Raw genomic sequence first — 20,521 nt, forward strand, 5'->3', positions numbered from 1 at the left:
ATGCAGAATGTGTGAAGGACTCTATAAAATCAAGTGTGTCAGTTATGTTTTGTGGATGAGCACCAGGGCACATTCTTGCACCTTATGTGGTGTACAAAGCTGAACACATGTGGGACTCTTGGACAGAAGGTGGACCAAAATTTGCTTGGTAAGATAGAAGCCAATCTGGGTGGTTTGATGCAAACATATTTTGTGACTGGTTTCAAAATTTATGCATCCCACATGTAAGAAAGTTTGATATTCAAGTTCCTCTGATAGATGACAATATTTCCCCCAAGAATGCAAAACATTTGTGTCTACCACTAGATGCAGCATTTTATGGTCATATGAAGAAGTATTGGAGGCAGATCCTTGACACATGGAAACAAAGACAAAGGAGAAAATCGCAATCAATCAATAAGGAGAGCTTTCCCAAGCTTTTGAAAAGTCTTTGTGAGAGTGTCTGTGACATGAAGCAAGGAGACAATGAATCAGTATCCCCAAATATGATTTCAGGCTTCAAGAAATTTGGGATTGTGACCTTTAAGGTGGATAAAGTGATTGAACGCTTGCCTGATAATCCTATTGTTTCATATTGTGCTGTGAAAATCTTGCAAAACATGAGACATGAAGGTAAGGGCAATTCTGTCAATGCTAATAAGAGGGGAAGAAAACTAAATGTACCCCCAGGACAGGGAATAACACCACAGGATATTGTGCTTCCTCAAGCTCTGATGCCAAAACGACTGAGAAGAAAATAAACAAATGACAGAAAAGGAGATAAGCATGAGAAAGCAGCATGTCATCCGATGCTGAATCTGTGAACAGCTTAGATATTTCATATATGGATAGCTCAGATTGTGGCTATGCAGAGGAATTCAGCATAGACGTGTATGATGTGGAGGCACTGGAGGCCAATGATACAAAAGATCAGCACCCTTCTGAACATAATTTATTAAACAGTGTTGGTGAGAGTGTAAAACTCACAAACACAAACTTTTGTCAGTATATAGATGAAGGTACATTTGTGAGTATTAATGTACCTACAACAAATAAAAACAAATTTCAGCCATACATTGCTCAAATTATAATGTTTGTACTTTAAGCAGCGGTTCAGGTGTGATGTATAATGTCAAACATCTTTGAAAACAATGGAAGAAGTTTGTTTGACCGCAAGCCAGACACAGACTTGATACGTGAAGAACAGATAGTCCTAATTCTCACTGCACCAGATGTTCTAAAATGAGGATTTAGGTTTAATTTGGATGAACTTAAGGGTATTATGCTGAACTAATTTTGGGGCTATACGTGTAGTACTCCATCCTGGTAACTTTCATTATTTTTGTAATTTTGATGATGGATGACACTGTTTCATTTATGAACCTCACTATGTTTTCTCTTTTATAGATATTAATAAAACATCCAAGATAAATTCACACCAATGTATTTACTTCTGGGTGGTCAAAGTTTCACTGTGTTATTGGAAATACTGAACACAGATGGAATTGTAATTGACAGTTGTGGCAAAGATAGAGGCCAGTCAATGAAACCCCGAACCCATGGTAACTTTAACCACCAACAATTTTTCCCATAACTATCTCTGTATTTTATAAAATGTGTTGTACTGATTACTATTTAATCCTTTCATATATGCCCCCAAATTGAGAAACTTAAACATCATCTCAGTTAAAAAATAGTCATGATAATCACATCTAAATCTGAAAATCAGTCAAATTATACCCAGTTTACAGAACTATTTTAGTGGATCAGATGAGGTCAATGCCGAGATTGTGAGCTGCTGTAGGTTTGATTTAGTGGTTTACTCCCATAGACTGGTTGCTTCACAAGGTAGGGGTAGTTGGAGTACTGCTATGACATGTTTTCACAATTCCATTCTTTCGTTATTTCTCTTTATTACTCTGATTGCCTTATTTTCAGCTGTAAAGGTACTGAAAACGCTGGAGTGTTTCTCTAGAAAGTTTCTAAATAGAATAAGAATAAGAATAAGAAGAATAAGAATCTTTATTAGCCGTTCAGTCTTTTCTTATACAATGGGCTTCGTCAATAAGTTCAATTACAATATAAAGATGGTTATATTCTCTTAACAATGTATATATAAATCATGTGAAATTTAGTGTAGTACAATAGCACACATTTGGAATTTTATATATTATTAATTTTACAATAAAAAGGGAAACATTATCAGATTTATATTAAGCAGGGAGTATTCATGTTGATGACACTATGTCATTATCATATACATGTTGATAACTCTATGTCATTATCCTAAGCTATTGATACAAATTTAGGTCCTACTACAGGCAGAGGTACCTTTCTCTATGTTAAAACAGCAAATCTGCCATATTACAATCTTTAAATTCATCAACTGAGTAAAATGCTTTACCTTTGAGCCATTGACCCAATGTTGTCTTAAATTTACTTTTAGATACTGTTTGTACAATTTTAGGGAGCATATTAAACAGTTTGAGGCCTACATATTTATAACTGTTATGTATCTTAGACAGTCTAGAATATGGCAGATCAATTGCATGGTTTCGTCTTGTATTGTGGGTGTGGACAGATGACCTAAGGGGGTATTGAGCTATGTTTTCTTTTACGTGTAGTAAGCAATAATAGATGTACAAACAAGGAACTGTCATGATGTTAAGTTTTTTGAAATGTTCCCTGCATGTATCCCTAGGAGATAAACCCACTACACATCGAAGAGCTTTTTTTTGCCATCTGAAAATTGATATTGAACTAGGAGAATTTCCCCAGAGCAGAATACCATAAGAAAGATGGGGTGGATATAAGCAAAATATGAATGCAGCAGTAAGTTTTGGCTGACATTACTCCTAAGCTTGTAAAGTAGGAACATAGCACGTGCAAGTTTAGAACAGACGTATGTGATATGTTTATCCCAGCTAAGTTTCTGGTCAATCATCATTCCTAACGGTTTAACGGACTTATTTTCTTTGTTTGATACCTTCAAATTAAAGAATATTTCCTCAGTTTTTGTTTCATTTATGAATAGGGAAATTGCACTAAACCAATGAACTGATTTATCAAATATTATATTATTTTTTCCTAGTACAGATTCAAGAGTCTGTCCTGAATTGATAAAAGTTGTATCGTCTGCACAGAGGACTGTTTTACAGGGTAAATACTGTGGCATATCATTAACATACACTACAAACAGGAAGGGCCCAAGTATGGAGCCCTGTGGCACACCTCTTTTTATTGTTTGTGGGTTTGACAGCTGCCCATTTACACTAACAAATTGTACTCTGTTTCTTAAGTAGGATTCTAATAATTTCAGGGTGTCCTCTTCCATGCCGTTGTGTCTTAATTTCATGATCAAAGTACTATGAGATACAGTGTCAAATGCTTTACTCAGGTCTAGGAGAGTAGCACATGAGATTAATTTATTTTCAAAGCCATCATATATATCACTAACAATATTTTCAACTGCTTTAACTGTGGATAGTTTAGATCTGAATCCATACTGTGAGTTACTTAACAAATTATTCCTCTCAAAATAGTGATTCATTTGTTGGTGAACACAGTCTTCGATTATTTTAGATATTATGGGGTTTAATGAGATAGGGTGATAGTTACTTGGATTTGATTTATCTCCTTTCTTAAATATGGGAATAGTTACTGCTATTTTCAAACAGTCGGGGAAAATCCCTTGCTGTAATATATGGTTAATGAGAGTGGTTAGAGGAGGCAGAAGATCACTTGATATCTTCTTTATGACAAAGTTTAACAGACCATAGAAGTCCTCTGCTCTGGAACTACTTAGTTTGCCTATTGCTTTGCTAACATCATTTTCAGTTACTGTTACCCAGCAGAATTTATGGACTACATACTTATTTGTACCTAAAAGAGTTTTAGCATCAAGCATGGCTTTGAGGGGAGACAAATCTTGTTGTAAACTGAAGTTAACAAAGTGTGAATTTAAGATATCTGGGGCTATGGGTATAGCTAGTTGAGTTGTTGGTCTATTTATTTCACTTTTAATTACTTCCCAGGCAGCCTTACAGCTGTTCCTGGATTTAAGAATATAGTTATCGTTCGCCCTACATTTTGCCAAACTTATTTCAGATCTATAAATTTTTCTTATTCTAATGTACATCTCTTTGTACTCGTTGCTGTTATGAGATCTGTCCTTAAACATAACAAGCATAATCCTGATGCTGTTGAGGTATGGCGTAAACCAATTATTTAGTCTCTGTGGTTTATGAGCTCGGTTATTATTCTGTCTTTTTACTAATCTGGGACAACACTCATCAAATATTCTTGCAATTTCCTCTATAAATAATTTGCTTGTGTTATTCACACGCATCTCTTTGTATAAGATGTAATTCCAGTTAACTGACATTAATCTGGTTCTAACTCTCTTATGTTGCATTCATTCATAGGTCTAACAGCTTTGTGTTGTTCATCTGGAATGCTGACTGGAACTGTAATCCATAGGCCATCATGGTCAGCTAGGCCTAACTTCACTACTCCAATTTCAACTTTATTTTCATGGATATTACTTATTATATTGTCTAAGCATGCATTATATCTTGTAGGCTTATCATTTAGACAATAGCAATCAAAAGCTCTTAGGCTATGCAAGAATTCCAATATGATATGACTCTGTACCCTAATATCCATATTAATATCACCAAAAATTAAGATTCTTTGGTATTTATATTTAGGCTTAGTTAGTAAGACTAACAGTTTTTTTAAATTTACCATAAATTCATATTCACTAGAAGATGGTGTGCGATATACAGATGCAACAATAATATTATGTTTAGGTATATGTACAACTGCAGCCTCAAAGATGGTGTCTATACACAGGTCTGTGACATCAATAGTAAAGTATTGTAGATTTAGTCTATTCTTAATATATATTGCAACACCCCCATGTCCAATTGTTGTTCTGCAGTAACTACTAGCTAAGGAGTAACCAAATGGAATATTGAGGTCAATTTCTGATGAATATAGCCAGTGCTCATTTACACTAAGTATACCACAGTTGGAAATTTCTAACCAGGACTGCAATTCTTCCAACTTCTTTCTTAAAGACTGTATATTAATATGTAAGAACAGAAGAATATTTTTACTAACCCTGGGCAGTAAAGATGAGAGTTCAGATTGTCTTCTTAAGGGCACTTCTACACAGCTGATATCTTGAGTTGTTTGTAAGTCTACTGCTGGTAGCCAGGCCCCATTTTGACAACATTTGGATGCATCTAGTTTCCTGGACTCAGAGTGAATGGTTTGAAGGTTATTTTGATCCTGCTGGAGCATATCTGTTAATATTTTGCCAGACAGACCAGCAGGTTTTACAGGTTTCCCTGGGCCAGCGGTATTACTGTTAAGGTGGCCATTTCTTTACTCACAGTTTTGGTAATCAGTTTTGAGAATAGTCTTCTTCCTTGGTTGTTGAGGTGGAATCCTTGTCGTGTATAGCAGTCCCTGTCAAACTCGCTAGCTTTAATGATTGTGGTATTTTTGAATTTCGAACACAGGTGATATAGCTGTTTGTTTACGTCCAATACCTCGCGATTTACACAGGATAGTTTTGTAAGATCAAATCTAAATAGAACATCGACAACACTTTTTTTGATGTGATACTTGGTAATGTGCTTCTTAAACCTTTTATGAAGTTCGCGCTGTTGTTTTTCGCTATGTCATTTGTTCCAGTCATAATTATGACAACATCAGCTTCAGAAGCCTTTTTGTTAATGTTTTGCAAGACATCCTTGGCTTCTGCTGAAGGATACACATACCCCAGACACTCGAGATTTACGTTTTCATTAAGGTAACTTGAAACATTACGACCTTGACTATCACTCAATAAGGTAATTTTACAGGTTTTACGTACTGAACTTTGACCATCACACTGTTTCACTCTTGTTTGAATCTCTTTTTGATATTTATTAGCACTATTATGTTTCACTGCATATGTTTCCTGATCGCTACTTTGTTCATGAAGCTTGCTAACATTCACCCTGCGGCTACTTGTGCTGTTTTTGGCATTATGCCATTTGGCTGCGAATGTTTCTTGTTCATTACTTCGTTGGCAAAGCTTACTCACATTCACCCTACAGGTTTTTGCACTGTCTTCTACCGGGCAGAGCTGCGAATATTTGTTTACGTCGGTGAACCTTACTCTTCTTGGTGGTTTATTTAATGCTGCTACACTGTCATTATGGTGAACCGTTTCGCAGAGCGGAGGTTCCTTTACAGTGCATGTTACCTTCAATATCTGTGATTTGTTATTTACTGCTTCTGAAGTCCCACATGCTCTCTGAGTGAGTCGTAGCTGCTGATTTTGTTTCTTCAGGTATATGATTTCTTTATGTAGGACTTCCACAGTTTTCTGCAGACTGATTATTCGTTCATTTAGCTTCACAGTAATTTCACTACAAGGCACATATTTGTTGTTTTTTACTACTGAACTATAACTTTCATACACACGCAAATTACAAACACTACCAGTTGCCGCCATCTTAAATGAAAAATATTTTAGATGTGACTATTTAGAGTGATTGCTATACTCATATTCATTTTCCGTGGTGTATTAAATGTACTAAGTGTACCAGTGGAAAGGTGTTCCATATTGTCTTATAGCCAAATACCATTGAATCTTGCAAGAGGGCTACTCTCCACTTTATTGTACTTAAAGAAAACACAGTCACAATGAATGTTTGTTCACAACAACATAACAACCCCCATTCTTGCTGCAACGGGCTGTTAATTGCTTCACAATTTGAATCAGCAGTCCGGCAGACCACATCCACCAGTTTCTTGCTGTTTTCAACTTAAGTAGAACTGTTTAACCATCAGCAAATAAGATATATTTACCTGCTTCTACACTTGGGGGCAATGTGTTCATCTGCTTTGCACTTTTGTCACGTAACCCAGAGTACCGTTTGATGATTCTGTAACGCACAGGGAATCTAGGTGGATAAAGGTTGATTTAGGATGAATTTCTATTTAATGTGATGAATGGCAGCTTGTTCTACACATGTAAAATAAATTTAAGTTAATGCAGATGCATAAGACAAGTGATCCCATAACGTTTGAATACTATATCATTACTGTGATGCCCAACACAATCTACATCCATATAATTACTTTGAATTTCAGATTAAAGTGCGTGGGTGTGGGTTTGTCAACCCACCTTCAAGCTATCTTTTTCGCTCCACTCACGGATGGTGCCAGGGGAAAACAAATTGGTAATGATGATCATTTCCCCTTTTGTAGGTGTGTGTGTGCAAACAAAATATTTTCACACTCTAGGAGAAAGTTGGTAATTGAAGTTCCATCAGAAAATCTCACAGAAACGAGAAACAACTTCGTTTTAATTCTCCCTTATTTCGGGATAGTGAAAGAAAGTAAGTAAGTAAGTAAGTAAGTAAGTAAGTAAGTAATACTTCAGAAGAGGACAGACAAGCTTGACGTAAGCAGTCTCTCTTGTAGACCTGTGGCACTTTTGAAGTTTTCTGACAATAAATCACAATCATAGGTTTGATTTCCTCACAACATTGTCTATATGATTGTTACAATTTAATTCATCCATTATTGTAATGTCCATGTATTAAGCTGAACTGACAACATTTAGATTCATGTATTGTGAAACGGAAATTTAGCAGGTATCTTTTCGTATTCATGTGGATGTTCTCATTTCTCTTTATTGAGATACAATCGTCACTCTTTGCAACGTACAGATATCTTGCCTAAATGACCTAAATGATTTTGCAATTAGTTTTGATTATCTGTAGACTTTACACAATGGTAAATTATGGCATCATCTGATAACAATCTAAGAGGAATGCTGAGATTGCCTCCTAAATTGTTTGTATAGATCAGAATCAGCGGAGGACCTATAACACTCCCTTGGAGATCACCAGATATTACTTGTGTTTTGGTTGATGACTTTCCATAAATTATAATGATTTTTGACCCCTCTGATAGAAAATCATGAATCCAACACGCAACTAGGACAATAATACATAGCCATGCAATTTTATTAGAAGTATTGCTGTGGCTTGTGCAACTTTGCTCTTCAAAAGATTCACACCTTAAGACTGTATACAGTTGTATATGATTGCTAAATATGGAGTTATTGTATCAGCATATTCTGAAATGAACCTGACTGGTATACGATCTGGACCAAAGGCCTTTCTTTTATTAAGTGATGTAAGCTGCTTCTAAACATGGAGGTAACCTACTAATACATTAGTCATGTCGGCAGTCATTCTTGATTTGAATACAGAAATATCTACTTAATTACCAAATGTAGTTTTTCTAAATTCTTTCAGCAAAAAAATCTAAGCTTTAGTGGCACTTCACCATTGTTATCACCCAGTGAATGTATTGATTACATTTTGGCACAGTGGTACTTTATATATGACCAGAGTCTCTTGGGATCCTGTCAGATTTCAGAACAGTTTCACTTTGGAAAGTATTGCAGACCTCTCACACTGAAGTTGGCGCCATATTTCCAGCTTTTATAATACATGCTTTTACATTTGGCATGTGTTTGTTTCTTCTTAGCTTCTGTAATAGTGTTGTGACCTGTTTTGTGTACCATGTGGGATCTCTTACTAATTTACTTGGTATATATCACTCAACTGCCATCAATTATATGTATATATGAATTCAAAAGATGTCTGGTCTTGGCTTAAATAGTCAGATTGGAAGGAGTTGAGGCACGCGGGCGCGCGCGCGCGCACACACACACACACACACACACACACACACACACACACACACACACACACACACACACACAATCACAATATAGGAGATTTAAGGGAAGTTGGAAAATTATATATATATCACTTATAAACTCACATGGGAAGAATTTTATTTTATTTTTAAATATAATTTTCACTGTTTCAAAATGTTAAATTTTTTTTTTTACCTGCCATTTTTCAGGATCTAATAAAATCAGTAATTTTTTTTATGTGGAACGCTATGGATTGCTGTGTTATAAAGGTTAAATTACATGTTTGTATTGATCATGCCCAGAAGAGAACGGGCACCAGGTTGAGGAAGCTGAAACAAAGTTTGAGAGACAAGAAACTTTCTGATGGTAGAACCATAAGAAGTAGACTGACAGACTAAATGATTGATGAAGTACAGCAGTATTATGGGATGACCTTTAGAAATAATACTGAGGATTTGTTGAAAATGAAGCAGACAGTATGGGCTACCCTCTTCCACAGATTGCCAACTGATGAAAAAACAGTACACCACCTTTGCCCTCCTGGACCTGATTCATGGTGCAATTACCACCATGCCCAGTACTCAAACAGTTCATACACCTTAAACATTCCATCCCAGCAGCAGTCATTGATATCATAAAAACTATTTACAGAGACCTGGCAAATCCTGAATTTCTGAAGAAGTGTCTGCATGGTCAGACTCAAAATCCAAATGAGTCGTTCTATAATCTTATATGGACTCGCTTACTGAAAAATCCAGAATGAGATTTTCACTCTGCAGCGGAGTGTGCGCTTATATGAAACTTCCTGGCAGATTAAAACTGTGTGCCCGACCGAGACTCGAACTTGGGACTCCCGAGTTCGAGTCTCGGTCGGGCACACAGTTTTAATCTGCCAGGAAGTTACTGAAAAATGTTTTTGTTGGAATGAAGACATTAGAAAGAGAGAAAGAAAGAAAGAGAGAGAGTGAGTGAGTGAGTGAGTGAGTGAGTGTGTGTGTGTGTGTGTGTGTGAATGAAAGGGGGGGGGGGGGGGCAGGGGGTGTCAGTGACGCTGTTATGCTTTTAATGATGGCAACATTAGTAGGATGAAAGTGCTACAGCATATGGGAATTAATCCTGGAGCAAACTGCATCAGAGAACTGGAACAGATGGACAAGGCTTGCATTGATAAAGCAGAGTATGCATCACAGTTGGCCACTAAAGAGTCCAGAAAGAAGGAAGCAAGAAAAAAATTGGAAAAAGATCAAGTTGATATACAGTAAGGTGCAGGGTGTTCCTGAGTAACTAAAAATAAAAAAAAAATTAAGCATGTACACTCCTGGAAATGGAAAAAAGAACACATTGACACCGGTGTGTCAGACCCACCATACTTGCTCCGGACACTGCGGGAGGGCTGTACAAGCAATGATCACACGCACGGCACAGCGGACACACCAGGAACCGTGGTGTTGGCCGTCGAATGGCGCTAGCTGCGCAGCATTTGTGCACCGCCGCCGTCAGTGTCAGCCAGTTTGCCGTGGCATACGGAGCTCCATTGCAGTCTTTAACACTGGTAGCATGCCGCGACAGCGTGGACGTGAACCGTATGTGCAGTTGACGGACTTTGAGCGAGGGCGTATAGTGGGCATGCGGGAGGCCGGGTGGACGTACCGCCAAATTGCTCATCACGTGGGGCGTGAGGTCTCCACAGTACATCGATGTTGTCGCCAGTGGTCGGCGGAAGGTGCACGTGCCCTTCGACCTGGGACTGGACCGCAGCGACGCACAGATGCACGCCAAGACCGTAGGATCCTACGCAGTGCCGTAGGGGACCGCACCGCCACTTCCCAGCAAATTATGGACACTGTTGCTCCTGGGGTATCAGCGAGGACCATTCGCAACTGTCTCCATGAAGCTGGGCTACGGTCCCGCACATCGTTAGGCCGTCTTCTGCTCACGCCCAAACATCGTGCAGCCCGCCTCCAGTGGTGTCGCGACAGGCGTGAATGGAGGGACGAATGGAGACGTGTCATCTTCAGCGATGAGAGTCGCTTCTGCCTTGGTGCCAATGATGGTCGTATGCATGTTTGGCGCCGTGCAGGTGAGCGCCACAATCAGGACTGCATACGACCGAGGCACACAGGGCCAACACCCGGCATCATGGTGTGGGGACCGATCTCCTACACTGGCCGTACACCACTGGTGATCGTCGAGGGGACACTGAATAGTGCACGGTACATCCAAACCGTCATCGAACCCATCGTTCTACCATTCCTAGACCGGCAAGGGAACTTGCTGTTCCAACAGGACAATGCACGTCCGCATGTATCCCGTGCCACCCAACGTGCTCTAGAAGGTGTAAGTCAACTACCCTGGCCAGCAAGATCTCCGGATCTGTCCCCCATTGAGCATGTTTGGGACTGGATGAAGCGTCGTCTCACGCGGTCTGCACGTCCAGCACGAACGCTGGTCCAACTGAGGCGCCAGGTGGAAATGGCATGGCAAGCCGTTCCACAGGACTACATCCAGCATCTCTACAATCGTCTCCATGGGAGAATAGCAGCCTGCATTGCTGCGAAAGGTGGATATACACTGTACTAGTGCCGACATTGTGCATGCTCTGTTGCCTGTGTCTATGTGCCTGTGGTTCTGTCAGTGTGATCATGTGATGTATCTGACCGCAGGAATGTGTCAATAAAGTTTCCCCTTCCTGGGACAATGAATTCACGGTGTTCTTATTTCAATTTCCAGGAGTGTATTAAGTGAGTTATGGTCTTTTGAAACTTCAGAATCCGTTCCTGAAAATTTACATTTTCTGTTGCATTTTTCCCCTTAATCTCAGAAACCACTTCGAGCAGACTATTCAAATTTTCAGGGAATAGTAACATACATATCCTGAGTCTACTGAACTAAAAAATAACATAATGTTATGTATAATTATTTAGGATAACATATAAAAAAGTACACACAATTTTAACCATGTAATTAAGAAATTATATTTCCGAAAGCAATGGCTGAAATGCAATTATTGTAGATTAGTAGACTTACAACATACAGTTTAATGTCCTATAAAAGTTTCATATCATTGGCTACAGTGGTTCCTGAAATACATTGAAGCAAATTCATTAAATTTAACATTGTCTGGATAGGGCTTTCCAACTCCCCTTAACTAAAGAGCACAGAGGATATTTAGAGTGATGCTACATCAGCCCAGAGAATGAAATGGTGTATTTTGGTGCTATGCAGCAGTAATGAAAGCGGCCTCATGACACTGAAATGTAACTGTACAAGCAAAACTTTGAAAAAAGCGTAAATTTTAACCATAAACAGTTGTTTCTGACATACAGGTGTATGGAAATATGTACTTGTGAAAAAGTTATGAAGAAAATAATTATGGAATCTTAATTACACTAATGTGTAGAAGTCTGTTAATTGGCAGGAACATTTTGTATTGTATGAATCTTCTGTAATTAGTAAATACAACAAGTGTGTTGTTAACATTTGGTACCTAAGTGTTCATACTTGCTTCAGCTAATATACAGAATAGAATTCACTCACGTGTTTAATATATAAGAATCTAGGTAACCATTAAAATATGTCATTTGTATTAGGATGAGAATTTTAATTGTTAATTAATGAAATAATAATTTTAAACAACCCAGAGGATTGTTCGGGTTTGTTAAGGAAGTATAAATACTTACAGCCATGTTGGCAAGAGGTCTCAGACTGGTTTTGGTTTTTGAACAATGAGCGTGTAGCTGCTCCTTTTGTATTGTAAGTATTGTTTGCCTTTTTAATTATACTTTAATTTTGTTTTGAAAGTATAATAAACTATGAAACTTTATGCAAGCTTAAGCTAAATCAACTCTCCAGTAGTTGTTTTACAGTGACTGTAAATGTTTTCAGGACCACGACTGCAGCAAATAGAGTAACTATGATCCAACCCATTATTACAAGTAGTTAGAGATATGTTATTATTGGTGGAGGATCTGTGATGCAGTGTAAATCTGTAAACTAATCTTGTATTTTGTTTCATAGTTAATCTGCTTGTTGAAATAATATACCATTTTTCTGAAAACAGGACAGAGAAGAAAGTGAGTAACACTACAAAGTGTACTTACGTGAAAATGCAATTTGGAGAACCAACTGTCTGTAAGTACGAAATAATTATTTGAACTTTCACGTTTTGAGATTGTTTATTAATGGAAACTTGGAAAACAGTGTAGATATTACTGATAGTAATGTTGTTAATCGGGACAATGAAATCGGAGAGGACAGTGACCACAGTAGTGTATGTTCACCATTTCGTGGATTTGAACCTAATGTATCAGCCTTGGATAGATTAGTTCAGGTGATGGAAGAACAGCAAAAGACAACTGAAAAATCATTTGATGAGCATAAAACTTTTTTTGACCAGCAGCTTGATTCTATCTGTAAAAAGTTAGACAACCATGGAACCCAGATTCACGAGATAAAAGAGAATTTAGAGAAGTGCTGGGAAAAAGCAGACGTGAATACCAAAAATGTGTTGGCTATAGAAGGAGAAATTGTTACCTTAAAGCAGGAAAACCAAAAATTTGAAGAGACTAGAGTTTGTAGAAAATTTTGAAAAAGTTGCTACTGTTGAAGTGTTACAATTAAAAAAATAGCTCAACAAAGATATTGTGAAGATATTCACAGAAACAGACCAAAATATACAAAATTTCACTAAAATTGCAAATGATAATTTCACAGAGTTAAAAGAAGATGTAGGCACTTGTTTAGGTGAAATTTTGAACTTCAAATCTAAATTTAAATAAATCCAAGATTCCGTTGCTGTGAAATGTTTCTGTAGTTACTGTCCATTGTAGAGTAACGTAAACATAAAAACACTTTCATGGGAGGGCAATATACAGAGAGTTGATTTCATGTACCAGATTAATGGCAACTTGACCGATAAAATGAGCAATAATTTGAAAATTAAATTTTTTAAGAAGTTCTTAGATGGGACGGCTTTGTCATGGGCGAACCAAGCAATCAAACCCAAAATGTCCTTTAATGAGGTAGAATGAGCTTTCATGAACAAATTCTGGTCAGAAATTAAACAAACTAGAATTAAGTCAGAATTTTTCAATGGGCCAAATTTCAAACCGGGTAGTGGACCCATGAAAACTTTTTGTGAACAACAGTTAAGAACTTCAGTACATCTTGATAAACCACTAGACGAAATAATCCAAATAGATGCTCTAAAATGTAGGTTGCCGAATAGGGAACAGTGGAGTCTTGTCTATGGACCTGATGATTCAGTTGAACAATTTGTTTGATATATAGATAAATTGGATTTAACATGGGAGAGAAATGACAGATGTAATGACAGACCTGATGAAAGCAGGAATAACAATAACAGAGCTTTCAATTATCATTTCAATAGCAGATTTAGAAATGATGACAGAAGAAATGGGAAGATGAATGAGAGGCAGAGACCTGAGAATAGGAGTTTCAAACCAAGAAATAGGCAGTGGGGGCAAAATCAGGGAAACAATAGTAAAAATTTTGAAAACAGAAGAAATGGTCAGTAAATTAAGACCTGCTTCTATTGGAGCCTGGCCAAATGGAGCAAATAGACATCGGAATTACAATCGGGCACATTGTAGTAATTCCAGAAGGGGAAGGGGCAGGAAAAATAGAACATACCAAAATATTGTACCCAGAATACAACCTGAAGTGAGTAGAATGAAGTTTGATAGGGAATTTTGGGAAAACTTTCTATCTGAAGACAAAGATGAACAAAAAAGTAAAAAAATGTGAATTTGAATTAGAGAAAGACACTTTGACAAATTTGTTTAACAGTAGTAATGCTGTAGTAGCTGTTGATGGTGATAAGAGCAGATCTGATGATGAGTTTGGTTTAGTGAGAATGTTGAGTGACTGTGAAATGAGTGAAAATGCTGATGCTGCTACTGGTGCTGTAGGTGTGGATGCTGATGTGCATGTGCTAGGCAATGGAAGTGAGAATGGTAGAGTAATTGCAGATGAAATTACAGTAGATAATAAACAGGAAAATGATGATGTGGTAGAACAGAGTAATCACAGTGTTTAGGTTGTTGAAGAAGCATGTGAAATTAGTTTGGTGTTGAAAATATTATTAAATGTGTTGATAATGTTTCTGATGAGGATGATGATGACGATGAGGATGATGATGCTATATGTAGAAGTTAAAGTTGATGATTTGATGCTGAATGATTCTGAAATTTCTGGCGAGTATTCGAGTAATGAGTTAAAACTGGTAGAGCAGTGCCTGATAGATTAATGTTATCAGTTGATGTTTGTGATGTTGTGTCTGAATGTGTTTGTGAAAATGGAAAAGATCTAATTAGTGATAGAGTACTAAATGTAGTCAAAAACTATATTAGCAAATGTCAGTATGGTGATCAAAAGTGTAAGGTCATAAATGAAATTTGTGAAAGTGTCACTCAGATGATAAAATTGCCGTGAAAAATGTGGAACAGTCTCTTGGTGCTCGTATGATAAATAAATCTGTAGAATCTGCCATAAAAGGTATTTATTGTGATAAAGGGGTGAACTTTTGTGACATAGAAGAGGATTTGTCATTTGAAAATAAGGTCAATGAAATGGTTAAACAATTTGGAAGTCCATACATTGTAGTACAGATTAATGATTGGATAGGAAACTGTCTTCTGGATACAGGCAGCTCAGGAATATCAAGAAAGCTGAGACAGGATCAAAAATAATAAAAATTTTACAGAATTTCCAGTAACAGGGGTAAGGATAAAAGGGGCAACAGGAAAAAGCAATAAATTCAATCAATCAATGAATCTCTTTATTCATCCATTAACAACATACATTGTATGGATGTAGTCAATTACAATATAGTTTCTTATCTTTAATTTGTTTTAAAAACTTGGATAATAAATACAAATATTTTATATCAATATATATATAAATAATATTATGTAGTAGGTGAATATGGATTGGGGGTAAGAAATAAGAGGAAGCCGCTTGGTGGAGTTTTGCACAGAGCATAACTTAATCATAGCTAACACTTGGTTCAAGAATCATAAAAGAAGATTGTATACATGGAAGAAGCCTGGAGATACTGACAGGTTTCAGATAGATTATATAATGGTAAGACAGAGATTTGGAACCAGGTTTTAAATTGTGAGACATTTCCAGCGGCAGATGTGGACTCTGACCACAATCTATTGGTTATGAACTGTAGATTAAAACTGAAGAAACTGCAAACAAGGTGTGAATTTAAGGAGATGGGACCTGGATAAAATGACTAACCAGAGGTTGTACAGAGTTTAAGGAGAGAATAAGGGAACAGTTGACAAGAATGGGGGAAAGAAATATAGTAGAAGAAGAGTGGGTAGTTTTGCGGGATGAAGTAGTGAAGGCAGCAGAGGATCAAGTAGGTAAAAACACAAGGGCTCATAGGAATCCTTGGGTGACAGAAGAAATATTGAATTTAATTGACGAAAGGAGAAAATACAAAAATGCAGTAAATTAAGCATGAAAAAAGGAATACAAACGTCTCAAAAATGAGATCAACAGGAAGTGCAAAATGGCTAAGCAGGGATGGCAAGAGGCCAAATGTAAGGATGTAGAGGCTTGTCTCACTAGGGGTGAGATACATACTGCCTACAGGAAAATTAAAGAGACCTTTGGAGAAAAGAGAACCACTTGTATGAAAATAAAGAGTTCAGATGGAAACCTAGTTCCAAGCAAAGAAGGGAAAGCATAAAGGTGGGAGGAGTATATAGAGGGTCTATACAAGGGCGATGTTCTTGAGGACAGTGTTACAGAAATGGAAGAGGATGTAGATGAAGATGAAATGGGAGATATGATACTGCGTGAAGAGTTCGATAGACCACTGAAAGACCTAAGTTGAAACAAGGCCCTGGGAGTAGACAACATTCCATTGGAACTACTGACAGCCTTGGGAGAGCCAGTCCTGACAAAATTCTACCATCTGGTGAGCAAGATGTATGAGACAGGCGAAATACCCTCAGACTTCAAGAAGAATATAATAATTCCAATCCCAAAGAAAGCAGGCATTGACAGATTTTAAAATTGCCAAACTATGAGTTTAGTAAGATAGAGTAGCATGGAGAGCTGTATCAAACCAGTCTCAGGACCGAAGACCACAGCAACAACAACAACAACAACAACAACAATGAGTTTAATAAGTCATGGCTGCAAAATACTAACCCGAATTCTTTACAGACAAATGGAAAAACTGGTAGAAGCCGACCTCTGGGAAGATCAGTTTGGATTCCATAGAAATATGGGAATATGTAAGGCAATACTGACCCTACGACATATTTTAGAAGCTAGATTAAGAAAAGACAAACCTACATTTCTAGCATTTGTAGACTTAGAGAAAGCTTTTGACAGTGTTGACTGGAATAATCTCTTTCAGATTATGAAGGTGGCAGGGGTAAAATACAGGGAGCGAAAGGCTATTTACAATTTGTACGGAAACCATATGGCAGTTATATGAGTCGAGGGACATGAAAAGGAAACAGTGGTTGGGAAGGGAGTGAGACAGGGATGTAGTCTCTCCCCGATGTTATTCAATCTGTACATTGAGCAAGTAGTGAATGAAACAAAAGAAAAAAATCAGAGTGGGTATTAAAATCCATGGAGAAGAAATAAAAACGTTGAGGTTAGCCGATGACATTATAATTCTGTCAGAGATAGCAAAGGACTTGGAAGAGCAGTTCCATGGAATGGTCAGTGTCTTGAAAGGAGGATATAAGATGAACATCAACAAAAGGAAATCGAGGATAATGGAATGTAGTCAAATTAAGTCGGTTGATGCTGCGGGAATTAGATTAGGATATGAGACACTTAAAGTAGTAAAGGAGTTTTGCTATTTGGGGAGCGAAATAACTGATGATGGTTGAAGTAGAGAAGATATAAAATGTAGACTGGCAATGGCAAGAAAAGTCTTTCTGAAGAAGAGAAATGTGTTAACATCGAGTATAGATTTTAGTGTCAGGAAGTTGTTCCTGAAAGTATTTGTATGGAGTGTAGCTATGTATGGAAGTGAAACATGGATGATAAATAGTTTGGACAAGAAGAGAATCGAAGCTTTCAAAATGTGGCACTACAGAAGAATGCTGAAGATTAGATGGGTAGATCACATAACTAATGAGGTGGTACTGAATAGGATTGGGGAGAAGAGGAGTTTGTGGCACAACTTGACTATAAGAAGGTATCGATTGGTAGGACATGTTCTGAGGCATCAAGGGATCACCAATTTAGTATTGGAGGGCAGCGTGGAGGGTAAAAATCGTAGAGGGAGACAAAGAGATGAATACACTAAGCAGATTCAGAAGGATGTAGGCTGCAGTAGGTACTGGGAGATGAAGAAGCTTGCACAGGATAGAGTAGCATGGAGAGCTGCATCAAACCAGTCTCAAGACTGAAGACCACAACAGCAACAACTCTTCCATATTCAGATATTCTTCAATGCTATAAAAACCGTGTGTTACTAAAAATTGTTTAAGATCTACCTTGAGTTTATGAAATTCGTTAATTTTCTTTATTGTAGAAGGCAATGCACTAAAAAGTACTTTGGGCTGGTAGTTTACACTTTTTGGTAGAGTGTTCCTTTGTGGGGTGTCTCTGTGAAAATCATCCCTGTTCCTTGTTTCATGGTTATGAATCTGATAATTTAATGTTGACAATTCCTTGTGAGTTTTCAGAAAGCATACACATTCATAGATGTATAAGCTAGGAAGAGTCATTATTTGAAAGTCTTTGAATATTTCCCTGCATGACACTCTTCAGGGAACCCCTTTCATTATTCTAATAGCCCTTTTTTCAAGTTTGAGAGCTTGTTTTACCATACCTGTATTTCCCCAGAAAATCACACCATATCTAAGCAAACTGTTCATGTAAGCATAATAGTCACACAGCATTGATTTAGTGTTGCTGCATTCCTGAAGGATTCTTAGCACATAGGAGCATGTCCTTAATTTTTTACTCAAAACTTCTAGATGCTTTTCCCATCTCAAGTGCTCATGCACCCATATACCGAGGAATTTTTTGTATGGAGGTTGTGCAATAACATAGTTCACTAACTCAGTTTTTACTATTCTTCTAGCTTTACTTTTAATGTTACTGAAATTCATCAATACCGTTTTATCCTCATTTATGATCAAAACATTATCACTAAACCATTTTCCTGTCTCATTTATTGTCCTAGAGACACTCTGCTGTAGATCATCCTCAGTGTATCCTTTTGTAAAAATGCTAGTGTCATCATCGAACATCACCATTTCTGCAACTGTCAGATGCTTTGGCAAATTGTTTATGAACACCAAGAACAACAGGGGGCCTAACACAGATCCCTGGGGCACCCCATAGCTAGTTTTTTTGAAATCTGAAAGATACTCTTCGCCTCCATGACATATTTATACTTTCTGTTGTCTATCAGAGAAATAAGACTTGAACCATTTGAAGGCAAGTCCACGGACTCCATAACATTCTATTTTCATAAGCAACAAGTCATGGCTAATTAAATTAAATGCTTTAGATAAATCTAAGAATATTCCACAGCTTAATTCATTCTTGTCCAATGCATTTAGAATAATTTTCATGAATTGGAAGACTGCCATTTCTGTGGAGCTGTTCTTTCTAAGCCCATTTTGAGCATTAGTCAGTATTTTATTTTTATTCAGAAAGTCAGATAGCCTTTCATACATTACGCTTTAAATCACTTTAGAGAAACCTGACAATAATGTCACTGGTCTATAATTATTTATGTCAACTCTACTATCCTTTTTGTGAAGTGGCTTTATTATGCAGCAATATTTATAATCGGTGAGAAAACTTTCATACTTTCTGTCTGCATCATCAGTATGTTGTATGCCCCATTGCACTCTTTTTAGCATACTATTAAATACTCTTATTTTGTTGGCATTAATAAGTCTTCTTTGTACGTATTTTTCAGTGACTGTGTATTTCTTATTGTTCTCATTCCTTATCTTCATTTTTAAATCCATATGGTCAGAAAAGCCTGTATCTGTTACTTCATCACTGTACTCACAACTTTGTTTGTTCATAAATATCTGATCAAGTGATGTTTCCAACCCATCCCCATATCTGGTAATTTACTGCACTGTAGGTTGCATGTTGTATTTGCTAAACAGATTTAATAATTGTACCTTGTTCTTATTATTTGTGTTAAAATTAATGGTAAAGTCACGAAGAACTATTGTGCATTTTGACCTGCCTCTGAATTCATTTAAAAGATCATCTATATAATATAAGAACTGGATAAAGTAACGTGATGGGGACCTATAGGTGCAAGCAGTGATAGTTTGACAGTCTGTAAGTTCACAAATACAACATTCAAAATCGTTCTTTGTGCACTTCACCTGGCTAAATTTTACCTTCTTAGATTTAACATTACTTCTAACATAGGTGCATACACCTCCACATTTATAAGTTTCCCTGCAATAGTTACTTACTAAGTCAAAGTCTGATATATTTGTTGCGCAGAGTGTCCTGAAGCCAGTGCTGACTGATACACAGCACAGAAACCACCTTAAGGTTACAGTTTAAAATTACTTCCAGCTCACGCATTTTGTTGCCTAGTACTTTCCTCTTCAGGTTTTGACTGAGACTGACACATTTCAGGCTTGGTCAGCCTTATACGTTTACCTGAACTGGTTCTGAGTTTTGAGAAGATAATTTGATATTTACCACACTAAGTATTTTTTGGGCCAGCAGTGTCTTTCCTATTCCACTTAGGCCTTGACCATGTCTTGTACGACAAGTTCTCGAGCAGTTACACTTGTCAGAGTGTTCATG

This window comes from Schistocerca americana, chromosome 3 (assembly GCF_021461395.2).
Source record: "Schistocerca americana isolate TAMUIC-IGC-003095 chromosome 3, iqSchAmer2.1, whole genome shotgun sequence".
NCBI classification, from domain to species: domain Eukaryota; kingdom Metazoa; phylum Arthropoda; class Insecta; order Orthoptera; family Acrididae; genus Schistocerca; species Schistocerca americana.